At 47.1% G+C, this 11513-nt stretch overlaps 1 pseudogene; it reads left to right on the top strand.

Moving 5' to 3' along the window:
* Positions 1–10440: 10440 nt before the first annotated feature.
* The window catches only part of LOC108308682, a 2006-nt pseudogene continuing 933 nt past the window's right edge, over positions 10441–11513 (top strand).

The following is an 11513-nucleotide window of genomic DNA, read 5'->3' as shown; positions in this document are numbered from 1 at the left end:
ATGCCCAGCTAATTTTTTGTATTTTTAGTAGAGACGGGGTTTCACCGTGTTGACCAGGATGGTCTCGATCTTTTGACCTCGTGATCCACCCGCCTTGGCCTCCCAAAGTGCTGGGATTATAGGCTTGAGCCACCGCGCCCGGCCAAAAAACACCTTAAAAATACTGTTGAATAGAACATGGCAATGTAATTAAAAGAACAACTCACTGTGACGCAGCAGGGTTTGTTCTAAGAATGCAGGAGTAGTGTGTAGATTATGAGTTGCCTGGTTTAATTCTTCGTTATCAACCAGCACCCAGATGTTTTTGTGAATTTGTGGTAGTATTTCCAGATAAACACTTGGTTCCCCAGCTTGACTTATTATAGGTGGTCAGATGTTATAATTCTGGCTAATAGGACACAGGCTAACTTTCTTTTGAGAAACCTTTTCTTTCCTGATGTGGGAGGAGGTGCTGCCCCTTTTCCTCCCCTCCTCCTTGGATCACATCCAGGAGCCCTGGAGTTGCAGAAGCCTTTTGTGTCATGAAGTAGCAAGCATGAGGATAAAAGCTAACATGGAGAGAGAGTGGAGCAGAGCTTGTGTTGCAGTGCTGAGCAACTGTACCTAGATGTCCACCTCTTTTCCCCTTACTTGCTGTTGAATAAATTTATTAGGCTGGTGCAAAAGTGATTGCGGTTTTGGCCATTACTATTTTTTTATTTTTATTTTTATTTTTGAAATGGTCCAGGAGAGTACTATTTTTTTTTTTGTTTTTTTGAGGTGGAGTCTTGCTCTATTGCCCAGGCTGGAGTGCAGTGGCATGATCTCAGCTCACTGTAACCTCCACCTCCCAGGTTCTCCTGCCTCAGCTTCTCAAGTAGCTGGGATTATAGGTGCCCACCACCACACCCGGCTAATTTTTGTATTTTTAGTAGGGACAGGATTTTGCCATGTTGGCCAGGCTGGTCTCAAACTCATGACCTCAGATTATCCACCAGCCTCAACCTCCCAAAGTGCTGGGATTACAGGTGTGAGCCACCGTGCTTGACCTTTGCCATTACTTTTTTTTTTTTTTTGAGACGGAGTTTCACTCATGTTACCCAGGCTGGAGTGCAATGGCGCGATCTCGGCTCACCGCAACCTCCGCCTCCTGGGTTCAGGCAATTCTCCTGCCTCAGCCTCCTGAGTAGCTGGGATTACAGGCACGCACCACCATGCCCAGCTAATTTTTTGTATTTTTAGTAGAGACGGGGTTTCACCATGTTGACCAGGATGGTCTCGATCTCTTGACCTCGTGATCCACCCGCCTCGGCCTCCCAAAGTGCTGGGATTACAGGCTTGAGCCACTGCGCCCGGCTCGCCATTACTTTTAATAGCAAAAAACTGCAATTTCTTTTGCTCCAGCCTACCTATGGATGGTTCAATTTCAGGGAAAATGTCAGCAAATTAAATGTAAATGATAGCAAACATCAGTAGTTTTTCTCCACTTTAGAAATAAGTACCTAGAAATGGAGAAGGGGAGGAAATAGTCCATTTATAATAGCAACAAAATTGATATTTAGGCATGAATTTAATGAGAAAGCACATGATCAATGTGAAGATGATTGAGAGAGTGAACAGGGCCAGGTGCAGTGGCTCACACCTGTAATCCCAGCATGTTGGGAAGCTGATGGAAGTGGATCACCTTAGGTTAGGGGTTTGAGACCAGCCTGGCCAACATGGTGAAACCCTGTATTTACTAAAACTACAAAAATTAGCCAGGTGTGGTGGCACGCACCTATAATCCCAGTCGCTTAGGAGGCTGAGGCAGGAGAATCGCTTGAACCCAGGAGGCAGAGGTTGCAGTGATTCAAGATTGTGCCACTGCACTCCAGCCTGGGAGACAGAGTGAGACTCTGCCTCAAAAAAGAAACAAAAACAAAAACAAAAAAAACCAGTAAACAGGAGACTTCTACATCAAACCAAATGGACTAACAAAGAATGGGTTTACTTTCCCAGTGGAACAAACAAACAAAAAAGGATGGCATATAGCAACAACAGTTTTTAAGATACTGGAAACTAGACATAGAAGAAGAGTTATTCCCTGGGAAGAGCCAGCTGTGATTATGATTGCCCCACTGAACTCTGGAGAACTTTCAGGCTGCGTAGGCTGTGGTGTGTGCAGAGAGAACCCAGAGGAGCCCAGTGCACTCCCTTAGTTGAGGAGCTAGAGCTGAAAGTCTAGAAGGACCAAGGCAACAGCTCGCAGCACAGAGCACTGGGGAGAAGAGAGCTGCACAGAGAACTTGGAATACTGTACAGGGTCCCCTCAGATACTAGTCAGAGTACTGATCAGCATGTGTAGGTGAGGAACTCCTAGAGGCTAGGGAATGAACTACATGGAAGGATTAGAGGGGAGAGTACCTGGCACTGATGGCCAGGGATAGTGCTTTTCCCACTAGCCACAATGGAAAACTTCATAATTCATGGGCATTGGATAGAATACTGAGAAGGTTCTTGCCTCAGCAGCAGTGAATAATTAGCCCTAGGCTAAACACTGCTTGAATCTTGCCCAAAAAATCTTCAAAGACCTGAAAGAATCCAACTGTTTGTAAATAATTTAGCTGCATGCCAGAACGAAGACCAAGAATAATTTTAAAGAAACACAGAAACCTTCAGTACCCAACAACGTCACATTCACGAGAGACAGGAAAACAGGGTCCATAAAGAGAAGAAAAATGAACATGTAACCGAGAACTGACACAAATGCTGGAATTAGAGGCAAAGAAATTGAAAGTTATCACCGTACTCCATATGATCGAAAAGTTAAAAAGAGACACGGGATATAAAAAAGACGCACACTCAGATTCTTGACATACACATGACAATTTCTGCAATGGGAAACGCACTGCACGATTTAACTGCAAATGATATATCACGGAAGAGATTAGTGAGCTTGAAGATACAGCAACAGAAACCATACAAAGTTAAGCACAGAGGGTAAAAAGAATGAACAAATAGAATCAAAGCCTCCGTGAACTGTGGGACCCTGTACGTGTGATCTGGAGCTTCTCAAAAGCAGGAGGGCGGACGCTGCTGCCCATGGAAGGCTCTAGATCTCAAGTCTGATCTCTGTTCAAATATGAGCAAATACGAGAGGTGAACGAAAGATATGTTAGCACCAAGTTGAGGCTTTCTTCTGGGGACTGACTGGGCAAGAGTGAGTAAGAATTGCCAAGGGCCTAACTGTCTCAGGTGTGCCTACCTGTGAGACACAGTGAGCCCTTTGGAAAATGCTATGCCCACAGCATGGAGAGGTTTGGTTTCAGTCCTTCCTAACCTATCCGTGGGACGGACAAAATCGGGCACCTAAATAAGGAAACAAGGTCTATTTGGGGGGAGGTAGAGGAGAGTGGTGGAAATGGAAAGGGGGGTGCTCTCTCTCTCTCTAGGTGAATGTGGCTGGGGACAGGGATGGTAACAGGCCACCTTGACTCTCACCTGACTACTGCTGAGTCCTCGCCAGCCATTGCTTATTCCAAGGGAAGAAGGGTGGCTCTGTTCACCCCCAGCTGCAACAGTCCTGGCTAATTCTGCTCCTCTCATGGTGCTTTTCTCTGTCCCTGCTCCTGCCCATCAGGGGAGGGTTGCCTGCCTATCCGCCTTTTTTCTCCAAGGCCGTGACATCTTCGTGAAGATGCCTACCTCATAGCCTACTTATTTCAAAGACCTCAGAGATGGCTTCCTTACGACTTGAGTCAACACTGTTTTCTCTTGGAGGCACAGTTGCACCGCTTTTGGCCAGGTGGTGGAGCTGAGCACAACAGAATGGTCTCATCACTAGCATGGCTTGCAGTAGAGCATGGTGTTCTGGGATGGTGGCTCTGGAGTGAGCGGGCCCCAGTGGAATTCTCTTCAGGCCTCGGTGACATGGGGGCGATGAGAATACTAACCTCATGGGATTGTTGTTGGGATTAAGTGGTTAATCCATGGGAAGTGCTTTTCACGATGGGCTGGTGAGGAGCCAATGCCCGTGAGTGGTGTCGGCTCCTGTGATCGTCGTCATGTTCTCCATTCGTTGTCTCTCTCACTCTCTCCTTTCTCCGGGGTGCTGCGGTAGCTAATTAAAAGCACAGACTCAGGTGCTAAAAGGCCTGGATTCAAATGCCAGCTCTTCCGTTTGCCAGGTGGAAGATCTCAGGCAACTCACTCTGTTAGTCCCCTTGGGCTGCCGTTACGAATACCACAGACTAAGTAGCTCAAACAACAGAAATGTATGTCTTCACAGTTCTGGAAAACAGGAAGTTCAAGGCCAAGGTGCTGGCAGGGTTGGTTTCTGGTGAGGTCTCTCTCCCTGTCTTGCAGATGGCTGCCTCCCCTCTGTGTCCTCACATGGCCTGTCCTCTGCTTTCACACTCCTGGTGTCTCTTCCTCCTCTTATAAAACACCAGTTCTATTAGATTAGGGCTCCACCCTCATGACCTCATTTGACCTTAATTATGACCTTCTGAAAGTCCCTGTTTCCAAAAACAGTCACATGGGGGGTTAGGGTTTCAGCAAACAGGGAGACACAATTCAGTCCATATCATCACACAACCACTTTGTGCCTCAGTTTTGAGCCTCCCAAGTAGCTGGGACTACAGGTGTGCACCACCATGCCCAACTAATTTTTGTATTTTTTTAGTTGAGATGGGGTTTCACCATGTTGGTCAGGATGGTCTTGATTTCTTGACCTTGTGGTCTGACTGCCTTGGCCTCCCAAAGTGCTGGGATTACAGGTGTGAGCCATGCACCCGGCCTAAAAGTGTTTTTAATACCTACCTCAGAGGGTTATCGTGAGCATCAGATGGGTATGACGTGTACAGACCAGTGCCTGCTTCCAAGTGGGCATGGTATGGGTTATTATAGTAATAATACAACACTTGATCTTAGCCAAAAGGCCGAGAAGCCATATACAGCAATAATATAATCAATAAGTAGTATCATCCTCATGGACATTTCCTGCTTTCCATCTGCTCTTCTTTCCTCACCTCCGAATGAAGACAATGCCAAATTAAACTTTCAGAAATCATCAAGGGAGTTACAATTCCCATGTGACTTACTCCCTGCTCGTGAAAGTGTTGGCCATTTTCTCAAGAAGACCTGCAGAGACTTCCTCTTTCTGCCAATCTGAGGCTTTGAAAAAACAGGACGTCCGGGAGCTTTTAAGCCTCCTTTCCCCAGGATCTCTTCTGCAACACTCGGCCAGGTAGTGGCAGCTAAGTGATGCTTTGTAGTGTACTAGCCTCGTTCCCCTGGGGCTCTCTTTATAAGCTCATCACTTAGGCAAGATTAATTTTACACGCTCTCGGCTCTGCTTCTCCAATCCGAAGCAGTTAGAGTCAAAATCCAGTTTCTGAGAAATGACGACTGCTTGCAGAACCCAGGGATCTGAGGGCCAGAGGTTGTCCTTGGCTTTTTCCTAGAACAGAAGCAGCACTTCAGGTCAGTTTGTAAAAACAACAATCCAAAATATACTTTTAAAAAGTTCACATTTTAAAGCCGGGTGCAATGCCTCATGCCTGTAATCCTAGCACTTTGGAAGGCTGAGGTGGGTAGATCATTTGATGTCGGGAGTTTGAGACCAGCCTGGCCAGCTCTACAAGCTGGAGGGACCACAAGAAAGTGGGAGATACTGACTTCTATTACCTTGGATTCATTTGCCAGTTTTTGAACTTCCTATGAATGGAATCCTACAGTATTTACTCTTTCGAGTCTGACTTTCTTTGCTCAGCGTTTTGCCTGTGAACTTTGTCCAGGCTGTATGTAGGACGAGCTTCAACCGTAAAGATTGAGCTGATTGATCACCAGTGGCCAATGATTTAATCAATCATGCCTACACAGTGAAGCCTTCATAAAATCCCAAGAGGACGGGGTTCAGAGAGCTTCTCAACAGCTGAACACATGGAGGCTCCTGGGGGGTGGCACCCGAGAGAGGGCGTGACAGCTCTGTGCCCCTTCCATTACCTTGCCCTACGAGCTCTTCCATTTGGCTATTAATCTCTAGCCTTTGTCACATCCGTTATAATAAACTGGGAAATGTGTTCCCCTGAGTTCTGTGTCCTGTTCTGGCAAAGGAAATTGAACCCAGGGAGGGGCTAGTAGGAACTCCAATTTAGAGCCAGTTGGTCAGAAGTGTAGGTGACAACCTATCACTTGTAATTGGTATGTGAAGTGGGGGCCATCTTGTGGGACTGAGCCCTTTCCTGTGGGATCTGATGCTGTCTCCAGGAAGATATTGTCAGAATTGGGTTACATTCTAGGACATCCAGTTGGCATGGCCACAGAATTGACTGATGGTTGGTGGGGAGAAATCGCCACAGATTTTGGTGACCAGGGTCATAGATATTATTTAGCCATAAAAAAGAATAAACTACTGGCCGGGCGTGGTGGCACTTCCAAAATGCTAATCCCAGCAGTTTGGGAGGCCAAGGCAGGTGGATCACGAGGTCAGGAGTTCCAGACCAGCTTGACCAACATGGTGAAACCCTGCCTCTACTAAAAAAAAAAAAAATACAAACATTAACTGGGTGTGGTGGCATGCACCTGTAATCCCAGATACTCAGGAAGCTGAGTCAGGAGAATTGCTTGAACCTGGGAGGCAGAGGTTGCAGTGAGCCAAGATCACACCACTGTACTCCATCCTGGGTGACAGAACAAGACTGTCTCAAAAAAAAAAAAAAAAATGAGGTATTGACTCATGCTACAACATGCATGAAACTTGAAAACATTTTGCTAAGTGAAAAGAAGTCGGACGCAAAAGACTATACACTGTACGATTCAATTGACAGGCAATGTCCAGAATAGGCAAATCCATAAAAGACAAAAAGTCCATTGGTGACTGCTAGGGGTTGGTGAGGTGAGGGAGTGACTACTTATGGGTATGGGGTTTCCTTTTAGGGTGACGAAAGTATTCTAGAATGATATTGTGGTGATGGTTGCACAGCCGGTGAATATGCTGAAAACCACCGAACTGTGCATTCTAGAAGGGTAAGTTTTATGGTGAGTGAATGCTATCTCAATAAAGCGCTATGGTTTCTGTTTGTAAGCACGCTGTGGAAGGACTTCCACTGAGTTTGGAAGTCCTGTTTGATGTGGAGGCTGTGTGGTCTTTGCAGAATTCACTTAGGTATGATTTCTAGGGGGCCCCTTGAGAAGACAAAGACAAAGAAGCCAAAACAGATTCCCAAGAGGAACATGTGATTGCCCATGCAGAGAATGATCAAGAAATCAATTAAATTATTCATTTAACAAGCTGTATTGAGCATCCATGATATGCTAGGAAGTGTTTTAGAACCTTGGCTGTATCAGTGAACAGAACAAAGAATCCTGTCTTTGGCTGAGGTTCTAGCAGAGGAAGACAAACAAAAAAGAAATATGATGAGTAAGTAGATGATATACTGTGTCCAAAGGTTTTAAATGCTGTGGCAAAACAGGCATAGAACTAGATACAGGAACGCGCCTGGTGTGTTTGAGAAATAGCAAGGGAAGCCGGGCGCGGTGGCGCACGCCTGGAATCCCGGCACTTTGGGAGGCTGAGAGGGGCGGATCACGAGGTCAGGAGATTAAGACCATCCTGGCCAACATGGTGAAACCCCATCTCTACTAAAATTACGAAAATTAGCTGGGTGTGGTGGCATGTGCCTGTAGTCCCAGCTACTTGGGAGGCTGAGGCAGAGAATTGCTGGAACCCGGGAGGCAGAGGTTGCACGGAGCTAAGATAGTGCCACTGCACTCCAGCCTGGGTGACAGAGTGAGACTCTGTCTCCAAAAAAAAGAGAGAGAAACAGCACGGAGGCCAGTGTGGCTGGAGCGGACCCAGATGAGTAGAACTTGAGCTTGAGCTTCAAGTAGAAATGCACAGCTCTGAATTCAAGGGTGGATGTTTCTAGGTTGGTGGAGATGCAGCTTCTCACATGGGCAACTCTAAGCTGCTTCCTCTGGGGCAAGCGGCAGCAGGTACTGACTGAATGATATTAGCAAGAGTTTGTGACTTCCTTCCTGCTATTCTAAGGTATAGGGGGAAATAACTAGCCGATCTAAAGAAAAAAGAGGGAGATATAAAGACCGAGCATCTATAAAAGATTTTGCCATACCTGGGAAATTCAAGAGCAGTGAGGAATGGCTTTGGCCCTGAGTAGAGGAAATCTCAACTAATAAAGGCTTGAAAAAGGAGGAGATTGTTTTTCTCACAAAAATGTAGAGGTGAGTGATTGCTCCGTGGCTGGACAAGATCGTCATGGCCCTAGGCCCAGTCCTTTCTGCTTGGGCATCCTCAGTCTGTCGGCCTGCTGCCTTTGTGTTGGTTGCCCTGGTCACCAGCTGGTGCCCCAGCACTAACCATCATGCCCTCACAGCAGTGCCCAGCGGGGAGCAGAGGGGCAGGGGCAAAAATGTTTCTCCTCTGGAGGCTCTGCTTATTCTGGAAGGTTTTCCTGGTGTCTTGGACTAGAACAGGATCACGAGCTGCATCAGCCCCAGGCGGCTGTGCAGTAAACACCCAGTGGGTTGGTTGGGGTTTGCTGATGAAGTCTGGGCTCAGTTGGGTGTGGCTCTAGGCCTCAGGTCTGGACCCCAGGGGCCTCATTTTCGGGCCCATTAGCACAAGGAGGGCACACCAATGGCACAAGCACATTTCTTTTTATTTTTGAGATGGAGTCTTACTCTGTCGTCCAGGCTGGAGTACAGTGGCAGGATCTCGGCTCACTGCAACCTCTGCCTCCTGAATTCAAGTGATTCTCCCGCCTCCGCCTCCCACATAGCTGGGATTACAGGCATGTGGCACCACACCTGGCTAATTTTTGAGATTTTTTGGCAGAGACAGGGTTTCACCATGTTGGCCAGGTTGGTCTTGAACTCCTGGCCTCAAGTGATCCACCCACCTCAGCCTCCCAAAGTGCTGGGATTACAGGTGTGAGCCACCATGCCCAGCCCCAAGCACATTGCAAACCCCTGCTTGACATTCTGAAATGCCCATTGGCTGGAGTCAGTCATATGGCCAAGCCCAAAGTCAAAGGGGCAGGAAATCCACTTAGTCTTCCATGAAGTCATGAGAAGGGGTACAGGTATAATTCCCCGCCTGGGGACTGAAGGCCAAACATCCTGCCTTTCCCAAGGCCAGGCAACAGGATTTGGGATTGCCATGAACAGCTTAGCCCAAGCACAACTTATGAAGTTATATGGTGTAGTGGTTAAGAGCATGGCTGTCGAGTTGAACTTTTAGGATCAAATCCCAGCTTCTCCTCTAGCTAGCTATTTGTCCTCAAGAAATTTTTTTTCCATCTCTGAGCCTCGAGTACCTCATCTGTAAAATGAGGGTAACTATGGTACTACCTCTTAGGTTTGTTGTGATGATTACAGTACTGTGTGCTTCTAGGCGGGCACCGTGGCTCACGCCTATAGTCCCAGCATTTTGGGAGGCTGAGGTGGGTGGATCACCTGAGGTCAGGAGTTCGAGACCAGCCTGGCCAACATAGTGAAACCCTGTCTCTACTAAAAATACAAAAATTAAGTAGGGTGGCGTGTGCCCGTAATCCCAGCTACTCAGGAAGCTGAGGCAGGAGAATCGCTTGAATCTAGGAGGCAGAGGTTACAGTGAGCCAAGATCGTGCCATTGCCCTCCAGTCTGAGCCACAGAGCAAGACTCTGTCTCCAAAAAAAAAAAAAAAAAAGAATGTGCTGCTAAGATTGCCTTGCACATAGTAAGGTATGGTAAGTGTTAGCTCTGCTCCTCTGGGGTAGCCAAGGTCTTGATACTTCTGCTGTCCTTGATAACCATAACATCCGAACCAGTAAGGAAGCCAGGAGGAATGGCGGCTGGAGGAGAGGACCCATGTCTGCCTCAGTGTGTCCTGCCAGGGAGGGCCTCGTCTTGCTCTGTGTGCCTTTCTCATTGCTCACGAACAGCTCAGCAGCTAATGTACCACAATTGCTTTTTCATTAGTAGCCGCAGAATTCACATCCAGTAGCTCTTGACCACTGAGGTTTGCAGTTGATGGTGGCCTCGCACACTGAAACATGAAGCTGCACAATTGACTCCAGCCTTGTTAGGATGGAATCAGCCACTTGAATAAAGAATGCCACTTCATTACCTGCTCTTGGGTCAAGCCGAAAGGAAAAAGACCATCTCACCAGATGTCCCACGTGCTGGGGCTTCAGTGTTCTCAGGGATTCCAAGTGTGTTCATTCCAGAGAATTCTCAAAGCATGACCCTGGCAGACACATTTTCACACCAGCATGCCCACAGCATGTGTGGAAGAAAGGGGGGTGGGATCTGTGTAGATCTAAGTCAAAGTAATTAGCTGTCAGCTGCATCACATCTGGAGATCAAATATAAACTGTTGGCCTCAAAAACCATTCCGGTCCCTGTCATTTCCGTTCTCCTGGTACCAGGCCATCTTTTGTAGCATGGTCCTAATATGTTTCTCCATGCTGACAAAAATCCTGCAGCTTGCAAAGTAAGCATGGACTCCGAAGTCATCTGCAATCAGTGACTGTAACACCCTTTTACTTTGTGATGGGTAGAGTTACAGACCCAGGTCTTTTCCTGGGACATATAGGGAGGAGTGGGGAATTTCACTTCTGGCATGTCAGAAGGCAGTTTTCATGGGGAAAATAGAAGTGCTTTTGTGGGAATTTTGAATGCATGGTGGAAACCAGTGACAAAGTTGGATTAATGTACATATGACGTGAGAAACACAAACCAGAGGTGAGCAGGAGCTCTTAGCTTTAAGAAGAGGCTTTTATTGCTTTCTGCCTGTGGACGCCGTGGAAGAAGCATCACTAAAGTCTCTCTTCTCCCTGCAATCATGTCTAAGTCAGAGTCTCCTAAAGAGCCCGAACAGCTGAGAAAGCTCTTCATTGGTGGGCTGAGCTTTGAAACAACCGATGAGAGCCTGAGGAGCCATTGTGAGCAATGGGGAATGCTCACGGACTGTGTGGTCATGAGAGATCCAAACACCAAGCGCTCCAGGGGCTTTGGGTTCGTCACGTGGAGGAGGTGGATGCAGCCATGAATGCAAGGCCACACAAAATTGGTGGAAGAGTTGTGGAGCCAAAGAGAGCTGTCTCAAGAGAAGATTCTCAAAGACCAGGTGCTCACTTAACTATGAAAAAAATATTTGTTGGTGGCATTAAAGAAGACATTGAAGAACATCACCTAAGAGATTATTTTGAACAGTATGGAAAAATTGAAGTGATTGAAATCGTGACTGATTGAGGCAGTGGCAGAAAAAAGTGCTTTGCCTTTGTAACCTGTGAGGACCATGACTCCGTGGATAAGTTTGTCATTCAGAAATACCATACTGTGAGCCGGGCGTGGTGGCTCAAGCCTGTAATCCCAGCACTTTGGGAGGCCGAGGCGGGTGGATCACGAGGTCAAGAGATCGAGACCATCCTGGTCCACATGGTGAAACCCTGTCTCTACTAAAAATACAAAACATTAGCTGGGCATGGTGGCGCATGCCTGTAATCCCAGCTACTCGGGATGCTGAGGCAGGAGAATTGCTTGAACCCGG

The sequence above is a fragment of the Cebus imitator genome, unplaced genomic scaffold (assembly GCF_001604975.1).
Source record: "Cebus imitator isolate Cc_AM_T3 unplaced genomic scaffold, Cebus_imitator-1.0 Scaffold87, whole genome shotgun sequence".
Classification (NCBI taxonomy): Eukaryota; Metazoa; Chordata; class Mammalia; order Primates; family Cebidae; genus Cebus; species Cebus imitator.
The sequence above is the reverse complement of the archived record's forward strand: the minus strand, read 5'-3'. Positions and strand labels throughout refer to the sequence as shown.